Raw genomic sequence first — 16,227 nt, forward strand, 5'->3', positions numbered from 1 at the left:
ACAGGGTCATTAAATATGACCTTTGTAGACTTCATTATATCAAAAGTTCTTATTGTGCTGAATACGATGCTTTCAGTATCGCCAGATAGAAATTTTCAGTAAGAAAATATTACAGACAGCTGTCTTAGAGTTGTCAATTTGATCATTGTCATAGTATTGACAAAATTATATTTTTGACAAAAATATTGACACATTTTTTGAATATAAAGCTTCCCCAACCAATTTGAAGAAGTATTTTTGCACCATTCGATATGATAGAGATTGACCCCGTAAAATACATAGTTGTTTTAGACATTTACATGTGTTGTTATAATAAGAGAGACATAAGAGGGAGTGGCTTAGGAAAAAAACAACTAAAATCATGGGTTTTTCTTTTATGCTTGTATGAGGCGAAGGGAATATTTACTCACTACGTAAGTATGCTAAATTTACTTTTAGAATACACACTTTTCAAGTTAATATAAAGCAAATTTTTTTAATTCAAATACTACAAAACCAGTTTTTTCAGAATATAGATTTCAAATAAACGGAGGTGAGTTCTGGTCTGTAAAGTATACAAACGTAGTAGGTAGTAAGTAGTAGGTAGTAAGCGTTTTGTACTTGCCGATATATAAATGTACATGGAAGAAGAGGGGTTTCCTACGAACGCACAGGAAAGAAAATAAGTTCAAGACAAATTTAAATCCATATGTGAGGTGATTTCCGATTGATCACATCCATATTCAATGCGATAAACATTTTCAGAAGTTAACATTCTTCATATCCGCCGTGGTGGTGTTTGGTTTGTCAGCTCATAAAAAGTTGGAAATTAGTAACCTGATAGCAGCTGTGGAGTTTTCTACGCGACACGCTGAAGCTCTAAAGATCGCTGAAAACTAACATCTGAGGAAAATGGCCCTATCTCTACGAAAGATTTGAGTCAACTTTTTGTCTCGTGCCGAAAACTTAAAAATTTAAATGGCGCTCCATGAAATGTGCGTTTTAAAGATAGGAATTAAAATTCTGTCCCACAATGCTTTGCGAGTGGAAAGGTTTCAAATTGGAGGCGGAAGGTGAAAATGGATGTTTGTTATTGTTTTGAAACTCAAGTTTTTTGGTCTTTATACTTTATAAAATTCATAAAAGTATTCAGTAATGGTTTGTATTCATTTTCTATAGCTTCAGTTTTTTCTACTGATAACATAAAGATGTTTGTTTATGATTTTTCTCTCTTTTTAGGTGATAGTTGTGTATGATGCTATTATATACTTTGTTTTCTCTTGTGTGATCAGTTTAAATCAAAAAAAAGGTTCTTTTTTGAGCATAATCATCCATTAAAGAACCTTGTTTGTGAAATACAATAATGTTTTGCGTGCTTCTTTTCCAAAAAAGTTTTGAATTTGCTTTGAGAGAACTTGACATATCTCCCGACCCAAAAGTTGTCGGCCATGACACCCTTCCCTGTCGACATTGCACTCGGACCTGTTCCTCTTAAATAAAATGCTACGCGGTCCGCGAACAGGCGCGCGACCATAATCTTCAGATTGTATATTTTCGCCCACGTCTTTAGAGCTTCAGCGTACTGGGCCAGAAAACACACAATCTGTTATCAGGTTAGAAATTAGCCGCAATAGAATTTTTCCACCACAAAGAGTTATTTAAAGATTTCGCAGGGACTTGATTTCGCGGGTGGTACTATTGGGTGGCAATATTTTCACGATTTTGTGACTTATACTGTCAAATCATGCATGTTGGTTGTTGAAGTACACATTATTAGCGCTTTTTTGATGCCAGTAAACATTCAAATAGTATTTGTTTGACATATTTTGAGTTTTAATTAGAAATACTTTGCGGATGAGGCTGAGTGAGGCCCTTCCAAATTGCCACAGGGACTTAATTTCGCGGATTTTCGAAATTTAATCCCCGCGAAAGTTTATCCCATTAACGTAGCATGGTCAAACTTATTCAAAAATATTCAGTCACTTGCCTTGTTACAATTTATGTAAATATACAGGCTGTATGTAAGTTGAAGTTAGTTGACAAAAATGTCCTGTTTTTTCTTATTCTAAACCAACCAAATGGAAAACAAAACATCAAATCCAGGAAGGAATAATAAGAACAAGGCTGCCACTACTCTTTTCACATTCTTTGAAAGTCTGAAAAAATTTGGTATTCCTAGCAGAGTTAGACTAGATAGAGGGAAAAAATTTTGGAGCATATTATGAAAGTTTTCAATGGGGAAGGAAGGGAAAGTTAACCAGATAATTTAGACTGTGGCGAGATGTTTATTGGAAAGTTTTACATAAATTTTGTGTAATTTTCTACCATATGGGAGACCATAACATACTGGATACACAAAACCTAACTCATATGTTTAGCCTGCAGTATGTCTGTGGCACCCGTATTCAAAATACGCTAAATAATTGAAAAATTGCCCACAAAAACCATCCTGTTCGCATTCACTGAAAAAAAAAAGTCCTTTGCAATTATTTTATCAAGGAAGCCTCAATATCTATTTAGACAGAATATCAATGAGATGAATTTTATTGTGGAAGAAATTTTAGAATCGTACAATTTAGTAGCCTGGATTTCCTAGCCTGGATATCCAAGCTCAAAATTTTAGAAAAAAGAAAAATTACCTCAACATACAAAGTTCTAAAATTATAGAGCTTGGTCTCCCTAGAGAAAGAAAGTGAAAACCCATGTTTCCTAGTCAACCCAGGGCAGCAAAACAGAAATTAATAAAAAGCAGTCTTACAAGATCTAAAACTATTTAAAACATCCAAAGATCACACCAAAATCCATAAAAAAGTTTGCATGCATTATCATGACCAACCATGTTTTCTTGGAAAATGAACTTGCCTGTTTTCTTCTTTTTCATGTTTTCATGTAACAGAAAGCTCTATCTTCACTAGCAAGTGGAGGACTATCCTATTTTTGCTTCAGAATTGCTCCGCGCCGTGTAGATTAGGCCTTACGGCTTTAGCGAAGTGAGCGCAAGCAAGCGGACTGCAGGGAGACCAGGCTGTAAACCAGAACATAAAAATATCAAAAACTAGACTGTGAAATAGTTTACGGCCTGGATATCCAGGCTAGGATTTCCAAGCTCAAATTTTTAGAAAAACGAAAATTACCTCAACATACAAAGTTTTAAAATTATAGAGCTTGGTCTCCATAGAGAATGAAAGTGCAAACCCAAACTCTTCCTAGCCAACCCAGGTCAGGCTTAACAAAAGTTAATAAAAATGAGCCTTACAAGATCTAAAGATTACACCAAAGTACATAAACAAGTTTCCATGTGCCACCATGACCAACCATGTTTTCTTGGAAGTTTTGGAAGTCTTTGAAATTTAAATAAACTCGGCTCTGTTTCTTCTTTTTCATGTAACAGAAAGCTGTATGTTCACTAGTAAATGGAGGGTTACCCTATTTTTGTTTCAGAATCCGTGTCATGTAGATTGGCCCTTACGGCTTTAGCGGAGTGAGTGCAAGCAAGCGGAGTGAGTGCAAGCAAGCGGAGTGAGTGCAAGCAAGCGGATTGCATTCTGATCTGAGAATGCAAATCGCTCTAGGGAGACCAGGCTGTAAACCAGAACATAAAATATCAAAAACTCCAGGCTAACAATTTAGTTCAGCCAGATGTAATTGTAGTTGTTTTGCCTCGATATAATGCACCACTTACACCAACAAGTAAATCCGACTGCTCGTTCAATTGCAGATGGTATTCACATTTATGGTGAAGTTATCAGATATATTGAAGCATGCTGTTCCATGTTATATTGATGATTTTATCTAAAAGGGATAAATAAGCACTAAATAACTTAAATGAAAATTTTTAACCATGGGAAGTTTTTCTGTCTTAGCAATTTAGTTTGCTTAACCCTATATATTTTTTTAATCATCTGGATGTAGTAGTTTTCCACTTATAAATTTAGTGCAATACGCACTCTGCCAAATATGCCTAATTGTGTATTTGATTTCAACCAGACTCTTGATTAAGGCTCACTCTAGTGTCCTTTGTAGAGCCTTTTTCAAAGCAAAATATCGATATTTTATGGAAAAGACTAAAAAAGACGGAAACTTACCTTGAAAGACTACTCAGATAAGGAAAATCATAATCTTTAATTTTAATTAAGTTAGAAGTTTGTTTTGAGCCTTATAATGACTGTAAGTTTAATTTCTTTTTGACTTTAGATCTCCATTCCATTATATCCAACAACACCAAACCCTAACGTAAGTTTTATGTGTTTCATTCTCAAAGGTTCAAAGAGGTCACAATATGTGAAAAAGGCTTTTTTTTACTACTTCTCAATTTTTTTTAGATTCAAATAAGTTTGTTCTTTATTGTACTATTTACATATTTTGCTTTTGTTAAGTGTTTTGTGCTTAATTTACACTCATTTTATTTACATTATTCCAACAGAACCAAAAAATGCCATGTACGTAGAGTGACTAATCATGACAAAATAAGCTGTATTCTAAATTCTTTGTAGCTTACCAAATGTTTAAAAAATGTCTGTATTAAATTTGATTTTGATCTTCTGTACGCAAGTGAATAAAATTTGACATGAGATAAAGTACACTGTGTCATGAAGGAAGCATTCCTCAATGCTGATAGAAATAATTTCTTCAAGAAAGCAAAAAATCGTATTAGAAAAAGCCTGTGGTATGTCTTTTTGTTTATTATATTTGATTTCAACCAGACTCTTGATTAAGCCTCACTCTAGTGTCCTTTGTAGAGCCTTTTTCAAAGCAAAATATCGATATTTTATAGAAAAGACTAAAAAAGACGGAAAATTACCTTGAAAGACTACTCAGATAAGGAAAATCATAATCTTTAATTTCAATTAAGTTAGAAGTTTGTTTTGAGCCTTATAATGACTGTAAGTTTAATTTCTTTTTGACTTTAGCCCTATTCGTACTAGGGGGGGGGCTCTTTCTGTTCGGAGGTCAAACTATTGGTAATAGGTCCTAAAATAATAGAGCTTTTGCCGTGAAATTTTCTGTAAATTCCTAACTTTTATTTAGGTTCAGAATTAAAAAAAATTTGACACCTAAATATTTTCACAAGTTGAGCATGATGACATTTTTGACAGTAAGGTGTCACAAAAATTGACACTTTTCTCATACAAATTTATTTTTGATGTCAAATATATCATTTAAGCCGTAATTTATTGAATATTTAGGATAAAATAAGCATTTTAAACTCAGACAACTTTTTTCTAAAGCCTTTGTTAGAATACAATAGATTTTTATAAGAACAAAGGAAATTTTCGGTTTTTGCACACTTTAGGCATGATGAGTGACGTCATCAAAAAAATTTTTTGTCAAAAGTTACCTTACGTGACAAGGATCTTGTGTGCCAAATTTCATCCAAAAAGACCCACTAGATCAAAAGTTAAGGGGTGGTACAGGAAAAGCCCCCCCCCCCTTAGTTCTGAACCGCCCCTAAAAGCCTAGGTTGAATAGGGTTAGATCTCCATTCCATTATCTCCAACAACACCAAACCCTAACGTAAGTTTTATGTGTTTCATTCTCAAAGGTTCAAAGAGGTCACAATATGTGAAAAAGGCTATTTTTTATTACTTCTCAATTTTTTTTAGATTCAAATAAGTTTGTTCTTTATTGTACTATTTACATATTTTGCTTTTTTAAGTGTTTTGTGCTTAATTTACACTCATTTCATTTACATTATTCCAACAGAACCAAAAAATGCCATGTACGTAGAGTGACTAATCATGACAAAATAAGCTGTATTCTAAATTCTTTGTAGCTTACCAAATGTTTAAAAAATGTATGTATTAAATTTGATTTTGATCTTCTGTACGCAAGTAAATAAAATTTGACATGAGATAAAGTACACTGTGTCATGAAGGAAGCATTCCTCAATGCTGATAGAAATAATTTCTTCAAGAAAGCAAAAAATCGTATTAGAAAAAGCCTGTGGTATGTCTTTTTGTTTATTATATTATAATTTTTGAAGCTGGCAAGTTTCAGTCAATTTATTTTCACTATAAATTTTTCACCTTCAGTCTTTTGATCGTGTTAACAAAAGTTATTCTTTACTGTAGCTGTTGGTTTTTCTAATCACCCAGCATTTTGACAAACGAAACCTCTCAAAAAAACCTCTGTAGAAACTTTTCCTTTAAATTTTATAAAGACCTATCTATCTTCACGGATTGTACCAATTACTAACAAAGATGAAAAGGAGTAATTAGACACATGTTGTTATTTACTATAATTATAGGGTAATTAAAGATGCATGAGAGCTGCCGTGCAAATGTTAGAGGTGCTTGTCCACAGTGTTTTAGTAAGTTTTTATTTGTATCTTTTGCATCTATTTCTTACTTGACTCTGTCCTTGTATGCTAGTCTAGTATAGTACTAGTACTTTTACTTGTACTGTTTTCTTGTGTTACTTTGCTAAATTTAAAACTTTGTACTTCTGTTTATCTATAGCCATTAAATATGTGGAAGAGATTGTGTCAAAACCATAAGGGTTTATCTTTGCTGTCGCTCATGCCTGACAGAGTGGCCAGTGGCAGTAATAAACACTTCCAAAAAAGTTTATGTTTGTGGTGAGTATTTTGAACTGGGGAAGAAAAGTAGCTATTGCTGCCAAACCTAAGGAGAAAAGTCATTAGAATCAACAAGAACGCAATCTTCATCTTCTACATCGCTTACAGCGTCTAAAGCTAGGCTAAAAACACCCAGTAGAACTCCTTCTAAACTACACTCAACTTCGTCCTCATTGAAACGAACAATGAGGCACCAAAAGATTCTGATGGCTCGATCAAATAACCCAAACCCAAGATCCAAGCCGAAACTCGAAGATGAGTTACCGGGTGTACCTAAAAGGTAGGGTACCCTTAAATTTACATACCAGATTTAAATAACCAAAAATTTGTGGAGGAAAGTCAGCTGCCAAGGCAGGAGTTTCGAATCTAAAACATATTTAAATTAATATTGTATGATGCAGAAGATATTCAAAGATACATGTTACCATGTGCTCAAAGCACATGGTGTATGAAATATCCATAGACCATAATATACATAATATGGGTAGCAACTTCAAAAATAATAACATTACTCGGCCTATTGAAGTTTGTTGTTATGTTATTGTGTACATAATAGATTAAAAGACAAAATATCGAAAAGATATAAGAGGATGAAAGATCATATGATTAAATCGTAAACAGGCAGCTTTTAACACCAAATTTAGACACTATAATAAGATAAAAGGAAATTATATTTTCGCGACATTTTACCAAACACTGCCTTTTTAAAAAAATTTATTTTGTTCTGTACCAGGTGTCCCTGAAAAAACTTCCTCCTGTTTGATTCAAAATTGCGAAAAAAAGTGAAAAAATATATTAGCTTGATTTTTTCGAAATCGTTTAGAGGAGGGCTTAACTTAAATTTTGGTATATCAAACTTTAAAGTTGCTTCATTAAATCAAAAGTTATGACAAAAAGAGGGGAAAAAGACGAAAAAACAGGGTATCAAATTAGGAAAGAAAACACTGTACTTTATTGACAGTAAAGTTTTACTTTTGAACTTCTGTGCATCTTTTTTGTTTTATTATTCATTTTTAATGATTAATCCTTTGGGATTCATTAATGAGCATGAAGTTTCAACAAGCAACAAAATGTTTCCAAAAGTTTCCATAGCTTAGCGAGTCTATTTGAGTGGAGAAGAGAAAGTTTGAGTAAACTGAAGAAAAGCATGCCTCATCTTACTGTAGACCAGAGAGTTTGGGTTTGCATTGAATATGCACGAACAAACAATATAAGAGCAGTTTCGAGGCATTGGCCAAATGTCCTTCCACCATCGAAAAAAACCGTTGTTACGACGTATCGCAAGTTTGGCCGGGAGGGGACTTGTCATAATCTAAACAAAGGAAGAAGTGGGTGAAAGCGAACTGTGAGGACCCAAGCAAATATGAATTTAGTCAAAGCTTCATTACATCAAGATGGCATTCGATCATGTCGACGAAACGGTTTTAAATCTTACACAATCTTTATTTCATCGAATCGTTCATGATATTAAATTTCACCCCTGCGTTTTGGTGAAGAAGCAAAAGTTGAAAAATCGAGATCCTGTGAAAAGGCTTACATTTTGAAACTGATTTCCTAGAATGAACAAAGCTATTTTTAGCATGAACTCAGATGTTAATACTCGAAATGTTATCTTTTATTCGTAGTATGGTCAAGGGAACCCGAATGATCATTATGTTGAGCAAGGGGCAGTTCAGGTCATGGTTTGGATAGACGTCACTGGTCAGTGTTTAGTTCTTGGTCCACATTTTGTTCAAGGTCGTCTTGATACGAGGGAAGATCTAAGGAAGGTTAGATACAATGTTATCCAGCGTGAATTTAAAAGGCTTGGTATCAACAGAAACACAGCTTGGTGGATTCAAGACGGGGCTACAGCTCACACTAGTAACACGTCGTTACGTTATCTGAGAGGTCAATTCCCTGGAAAGGTCATCAGCAACCGAGGAGATGTCGAATGGCCCCCAAGATCTCCTGATACAGTGTGCGATTTCTTTCTTTGGGGTCAAATGAAACAGAAGATTTGGGAACAACCACGACACTTACAGCCACAAAATCTTAATCAGCTGAAAGCAGCAATAACAAACGCTGCAAACAATCTTAACATTCAAATGATAAGGTCTGCTTTTGCTGGTATGGTTAATCGTGTAAATAAATGTATTACAGTTAACGGAAATACATTTCGAAATGAATAAAAGATTTGATACCCTGTTTTTTTTTGTCTTTTTTCACTCATTTTGAAAAAATATTTTTTTACTATTTTTGTCATAACTTTTGATCTAGGAAGCAATTTTAAAGTTTGATATACCAAAATTTAAGTTAAACCCACTTCTAAACGATTTCGTTTCAAGCTAATTTATTTTTACACTTTTTCGCAATTTTGAATCAAACAGGGGGAAGTTTTTTCAGAGACACCCGTTATTTTTTCGAGTAAGAAAAGAAGGAGAAGAAAATGATACCTTGATCCTGATAAAAAATTGCAGATTTTAGTACCTTTAGGAAAATGACTATTGCGACTTAAGTTTTAAAGCAGTCTTAAATGTGATTTTCGTAAATGATCAATAGAAGGAGTTAGTGTCATTTTATCATAAACACAAGCATCAGTAAAATTTAGGGCAAAAAGGGGTACCCCACCTTTTAGCAACACCCATGAGTTACCTGTAATTGACAATGATGTCAAAGTAAATCAAGACAATGACACTGCTTCTTTGAAAGAGAAGATAAAAAAGTTGGAGAAAAAAATATCGAATAAAGATAAAGAACTTTCCTCATTAAAGCGGGAAATACATGCATTTACACGCTTAGTAACCGTCAGCTGAAAATAAAGTTGAGAAGCTTATCAAGTACAACATTATTACTAATCTTTAACTAATTGAAATACGGAAAACTGTACGCAAAAAAATGTATTTTAGTAAACAATGACACAGACAAGATGAAATTCTACACAGGTCTTCCATCTTTCGAAGTTTTGGATGAAATCTTTAACTTTGTTAAAAATCGAGACGAGAATTCGACAAAATTAATGGCCTGAAAGAGAGCAACTTGGAAAAACAATGCCTGGATATTTTTTGGATAACTTTGAAAAATATCCTTTTTTGATTGAGGAACTTACAGATTGAACTACTAGGCCCTCGACCTGGTCCCAATACAAGCATCATAACACTAAAAAAGTCTTGACCCAACAAGGGATAATTTTATTGATTCCCCAACCGTGGGGAGCCTCAGATATTCAGGTCACTGAAAATTCACGTTTTTTGAAAGATCTTTCTCCAGGAGATTTCGTGATGGCTGACCGTGGGTTCACATTATGTACCAATAGTTACAATTTATTACAATTTGTTCTAATTAGTTTTTGGCTTATTTTTTGCTTTCCGGCAGCAATACGGGCAAAATCATTTCTTCTTTGTGATTTTTTTATACCAAAGCAAGAAATTTTTGCATCTGACATTCGCTGAGATCAGACGTATTTTCAAGATTTTTGGCGCGTAAAAAGTAGGCGTTGTTTCTCGAGCCAAAGTGTCTGTAAAAACATGAAAACAGCACCAACAAGCTGATATGGAGGAAATACTTGCTGATATTCCTGAATATACAACATAATCAACACAAGAACTAACACAGGAAGATACTCCTGATGGTGATATATTCCATGATTCAATTCCACAACCTCCTGCTACTTTGAAAGACAAAACCATGATACGTTTTGATGAAGATCCTATCAAAGAGATCACACTTAAAATGACTTTTTAAGAGATGACAGTTATAAGGTATGACATCAACAAAAGATGATATTTTCATTCCATTACAAAACGAAAACTGATCACTCAAAACAGAAGTAGATAATCGCAAACAAGAATTTTCAACAAAACCTAAAGTCATCGAGAGTTTGGAAACTAAATTAGATCGAATTGCTAGTTCCAAGGCTGATTTGAACGACATTATGAAGCTTATCATATAACCGATTATTACTTTATGCTTTTGTTATTCTATTTTGTGTTTGGCTCAAGAAACTCTAATTCTTACAATGCCAAGCGATAAATCCTCGAAAAAAATTACATCTAAAAGTTTTCATTTTTGTCCTAACTCCGAAAGGTGATCTCATGCGAAATGTCTTGGTGTTGAATCAAAATCTTTAAGGAATATTTGGCTCTGTAAACGTTGCAGGTATGATGCTTTACCTAACTTTGAATCTGATGAAAATTAACCTATTGAGAAAGACATAAGTCACTTGAAATCCTATTTTAAACGCTTAAATTCTTTTTCTAATTTTGAATCTCAAAACGATGAAGAACGAGATGAAATTACAAACCATGTCAATCATTTTGAATGAAAATATTTTAGTACTCAAATTTTTTTTTGCTTCCATCTGAACAGTTGCTCTTTAGAAAGACACCACGATTTGACACTTGATATTTATTTTTAAGATTTTGTTATTTATACACATTGAAACTTTTGTTATTTATATAGATATAAGTCATAGTTAAAAAGTTAATATTCCAGTTCACTCAAACATTACTTTCATTTGTCTATATTCCATTTTAATCAAACAAAGTAACTTTCGACTGTGGGAGGTAAAACATCAAAATAACTTGCATTGTGTAGCAAAGCACGAACAATATACATTTTTCCAATTGGGCTTAGACCAATCTTCAAGTTTTTCTTAAAATACATGAATTTGAAATAGTTAATTATGTCATTAAACACCCGTTCCACTGAAATCCTGCAAGTGCTCATTGATGTGTTAAAAGCTTTTTGGTTATTATTCGACTGAGCTCCTTGAAATGGTGAAATTAAATGGGCTCTTATAGGATAGGCAAGATCACCATAGATATAGAGAGGGTTGCCTGCAGCATCATTAGAGAAATTTTGCAAATCTTGTAAAAGGCCAGAGGCATTTAACAAAGCACAGTCATGTCTTCTTCCTTCCATGGGGCCATAAAGGCTAGCAATCAAGCCATTTGGAGCTACCACACTCTGAAATTTTAAAGCAAACTCTTTTATGACCATTGTACACAATTCTTTGATGCTCTCCTGGCCTACAAATAGGACGAACTGTTCCATCCACGAAACCCCAGCAGTTAAGAAGGGCTGCTCCTTTTGCATGGATAGCATTTGCATACTCTTGTAGCTTAACAGGGCTTAACCAGGGTTGGTTTGCTGGGTTAAGGTCAGTTAGTTTGTTCCCAAACTGTCTATAAATATGTTCCACAATGTAATTTGTTATCATGCAAATTTCTGGTACAGGTCTAGCAAAACGCGGAATCATATCACCATATCTGCAGGGGTATGCAAATCTTCTCAAAAACATGCAAAATGCTTCTAATCCAGGACAAGTTGTTCTGTTTTTGCATCTAACAGTGTCTGGAATGTTCATTACATTTTTTAGTAAAATCACATCGTTTCTATACATTCTAAATTCCGCCCAGCATTCTGCTTCAGAAACCACCAACAAATCAAAAGGGTTGTAAATCCAATATGGAAAGTCGGGGTTTTTACTTGTATGAAGCTCAAATAGAATCAAGAACTCTTCATCAGAAATAAGATTTCCACTGTAAGCTAGCAGTAATATCTCTCTTGTTTCACGAAAAGACGCCATGTTTCGTTTTTGGCGCTCGTTCGTTGCAGATTTATTGCTTAATTAAGTTTTCGCTAATACATCGACGTCAACGTTAACATGAGATTAACCCGTCCTAGAACCCTCCATCCTCCTTGCTTAAGCTCGCTAATATTTGTAATAAAACGGTCAAACTCGTTTCCAATACCTTACTTTGTTCGTTTATGACTCTGATAGCGCATTATGTAAGTTTGTATCGTGTTCATAAGTATATCAAAAAGTGGTACAGGTGGCTCTGACTGAATCGAGAGCTGTGTTTAATTGAATTGAACACTTGAACTAGAAACTACCGGGACAATAGAAATATCACGAGTCTCAAGTATCAATCTTAAGAGTCTCCACTGTGCTAGATACCAAACTACTTTTATCAGGGCCTGTATTCCAGTATTTCGCTAAAAATTAATGGTATTCTGGTAATTTGGGGAAAAACTCGGGAAAAAAGGAAACTCTGCTGATAAGTACAAACCTCTCGGACCTGAATAGATAGATCAGACAGTGTCTCTTCATTTAAACGTTGCGGGTGTAACGTGAAGTCAAACCCTGGGCGTAGGAGTACCAGTGTTGCGAGCTGACAGGTATGTGGTGCAGTCTAATTTTCCCACGGACCCTTTACCGGGACTACTAAGGAGAAAATTTTACGATCCTTTTTGAAACTAAATCTGACCAAATTTCAATATTTCTAGGGGCAAAAAGTTGCAATTTTCCTATTTTGCCGAAACGATTGAAACTTCATTTTCAGATTTTTTCAACCCTTAGTAGGAATTTAGAAGTCCAGAAAAGGTCCCCTTAAGGCTAAGTACCCCCCGGAGCAAAACGTTGTCTTTATTGGCTCAAATGGGGGCTCTCCACGCACACATGTACATAATTAATAATGTTGCTCTTTTTTCCTATCAGGTGAAAGACAATGGTTGAATTTTTATTAATTGAAAATCGTGAGCATCTTTGCTCGGTAAACAGGTCACTTTCCAAAATTCTTTTATTCTCACTCTATTTCCAGGTGCTTTACTTTTTCTCCGAAATTGGCATTCATTGTCAACAAAGTATATTAAGTCTTAATACGGCCTTTTCATGATGCATTCGTCGATACTTCCTTGAAACAAGTACAAGGCTACCCATCTGATGCCTGCATTTACTAACTCCTAATGGTTCCAAGAGATGTTCCATCATCCGTATGCAACATCAGTATATTTCGCCTATTTTGCCTAGAGCTAAAAGAGTGTTTTTGCAACATGCCGTATAATGGGTACTTCCTGAATGTTGGGCTGACAATTTAGTGTTCCAATCAACGATGGATGTGCGCTTTTCCACTTCATATTCTAAACGAAAATAATTTCATATCTTAAATATCAATTACAATCTACTAAACTAAAAGGCTTGATTAAAAGAAAACCCAACGAGAAACCATGGGGTTGAGTTGATCATATGGAGGTAAGTAAAAAAACGAATCAATCGTAACCGGCATAGCAGGTTTCGTTTTTTCAAAGGAGAATTAAAAACGGCATATCACATTTAATGCATGAGTGATTTTTGAAGACTATAAAAGGGGAAAACCAGGCGAATGTATTCGAAAAAACTTAATGTCAAAATGACTTATGCATGGAATGAATTTGGAATGAATTTGCATTGATTTTAGATAGACTATATTTGGTGTTTCTTTCTTTTATTTCGGAAGGGCGTTTTGAAGAGTATGTTTTCTTCAAGATTGTTTTTTTCAGACTTTTGCATGCAGAAACTTTGGTCGAGGGGAGGGGAAAACATTTCTTAACCATAAATGTTCGCTGAAGTTACCTTCGAAATACGAGTAGGCTTTAATGTAGGGGTGTAAACCACGCCAAATGTATTATATTTACTACGATTGATATGAACTTTTCGCGGACCGTCAAAATAAGCGAAAGCGCTTCTTTAATCGTAGAAATTTAAGCGAGACTAACTTCAGCGTTTTAGCCAGTTTTCCCTATTTTTGCTAAAAAAAATCTCGCAAAAACACGCCAAATCGACGGATCGCAAACATTTATCCAATCGAAATTTCTGGTTATATTGCCTTGATACATTTTTATCAATATAGGAAGGGTTTGAGTGCAAAGAAATGCTAGAAAACGAATCCATTCAATGATGTAATACAAGTATTCGCTTAAATTTATCCATGCGAAATTTTTTGAAATCGCGATTCGCTAAAATAAATCCAAAAAAATCTGGATTTTCATGCCTCGCTAATATACTCTAAAATTAGTCTCGCTAAAATTTCTACTACGATTAATAATCGAAAGTTTCTGATTGCGAAAACACCAGAGCAGTGTTCTGAAAAATTTGTAGGGTTATGGTTTATTTACGTGGGATATGTTTACATTTGTATCGTGTCCTTTCTTGTTTTGACGTTTCTGTAAGCTACTGTATGTAGGCGTAAGAATTTTCGTTTTTCGCGATTTTGGCCATTTTTTGGAAATTCTTTAAGGGCCCTTCGCGAAAATGTTTGGACAGAAAAAATTCTTGACATAAAAGAAGATCAACACTGTGAATAAAACGTGACATTTATACACATCCGTTTTAGTGACTTCAGTGCCTTAAAGTAAAATGTAAGATTTATACACCCCTGTTTCGGTGAAGTTTTGAAATCTACCAAGATGACTACGAAAAAGGTCAAATACACCGGGTAGGAATTTTAAAAACTCACTGGCGTGAGAACTGAAAAGTCGATTTTTTTTGGAGCAGGAACTTTCATTTCAAGGAGTACATGTGTTTTTTAAATAAGCAATGCACTATTAAGCCTAAGACTTCAGATATGACAAAATTGTAAAACATATGAGCATTTTTCTGAGTTTTGCTGGATTTCACGGATTTTTGGGATTTCACGGATTTTTGGGATTTCCCTGAAATTTTGCTTGGGATATAAGCATCATTATAAGCATTTTTCAGCCTTGCCAAGCCCTCGACTAAGCATCATCTCCGAGCCTGTTTTCATGTTTCAGTGTGCTTATAAAAAGTATGTATTCTAAGAGTTCATCAAAATGTCTATCTTTACCGGGTTTACCTAATTAGTATGACGATCCCAGTTTTGATCAGATTAGAGAGTTTCAATAAATTTTTACCGGGTTTATTGATTACTCCGCCACCTTAAGTTTCATGGCCATGTTTGGAAACGGGCTGTTCAGCGTGTGTCACTGATATAGACCCTGGCACTTTTTCGCCTAACCTTTCAATTTCAGTTTCAATCCAATTTTACTTCTCTTTTCTTGATTCATTTTAAAAGTTAATGTCGTAAATTTTGAGATTTTCGATCTGGCGATAGTTTTAGCTCGCAAAAATTATAGTAGTAATAGTAAATGTAATTCTGGGCCTACTTTAAGTGGTAATCTAACTTAAAATAACTTATCTTCTTGGTGAAAAGCAAATATGGTAACAAATTCGAAATTTGCAGGTAGCTTATTTTTCTTGAGTAACGCGAATGGTTAATTTTTACGAGAAAAATTTCGGCAACAGCCGTTGGGGGAAAAGTTTGTAGGGTATTTTGAGCAAAAATTGGTTAATTATGGATAAAAGAGACTTCAGCTAAAAAATTTCAGTAACGCTTAATGCTTAACGTGTAATGCTCTTTATCATTTTAGCTAGAACATGTTTTGGCGAGTAACAGGATTTTTAAATTTAGGCAAGAAAAAATGAAGGTAGTCATTCAGTGTTCCAAGAAAAAAATGGCCGGAAGAGTTTTGGTTGCATTTATTTCAACACCCCCTTCTCAAAGACCCGGTGGGATTTTTCAGCCAGCGGGGATAAAAATAACAGAAAACAGCTGCATATATGTTTATGGCTGAGGATTTCCATTCTTTTCTGTTCAGAAAATTCAGTGGGGATGGGGAAAATATTAAATTATTTTGCAGTGAGGATTGTTTTATTTCATTATTTTCAGTGAAGACATAAATTGGACAATAATTTTCCTCCACCGGGGACAATGTTTTGGCCAATTCTTCTAGTGCGAAGGGTCTCAGTGGGTCTGTGAGAAGAGGGTGTATTTCAATTTCTGTGGAAAGTTATTTTAGCGAGAAAAAAATCTAAAGTCTGTTCACGATAAGTGTGTACTCTTTTTTCTTTT

The 16,227-nt window shown here is 34.5% G+C and overlaps 1 protein-coding gene and 1 pseudogene across 2 annotated transcripts in view; both read right to left on the bottom strand.

Moving 5' to 3' along the window:
• LOC136798636 (protein dispatched homolog 1-like) overlaps positions 1-16,227 on the bottom strand; it is a 249,251-nt gene that overhangs the window by 105,537 nt on the left and 127,487 nt on the right. The gene's annotated exons all lie outside the window — the stretch shown is intronic.
• LOC136798656 (uncharacterized) lies at positions 11,072-12,125 on the bottom strand (annotated as a pseudogene).

Source organism: Clytia hemisphaerica, unplaced genomic scaffold, assembly GCF_902728285.1.
Source record: "Clytia hemisphaerica strain Z4C2 unplaced genomic scaffold, Clytia hemisphaerica genome assembly, whole genome shotgun sequence".
NCBI classification, from domain to species: Eukaryota; Metazoa; Cnidaria; class Hydrozoa; order Leptothecata; family Clytiidae; genus Clytia; species Clytia hemisphaerica.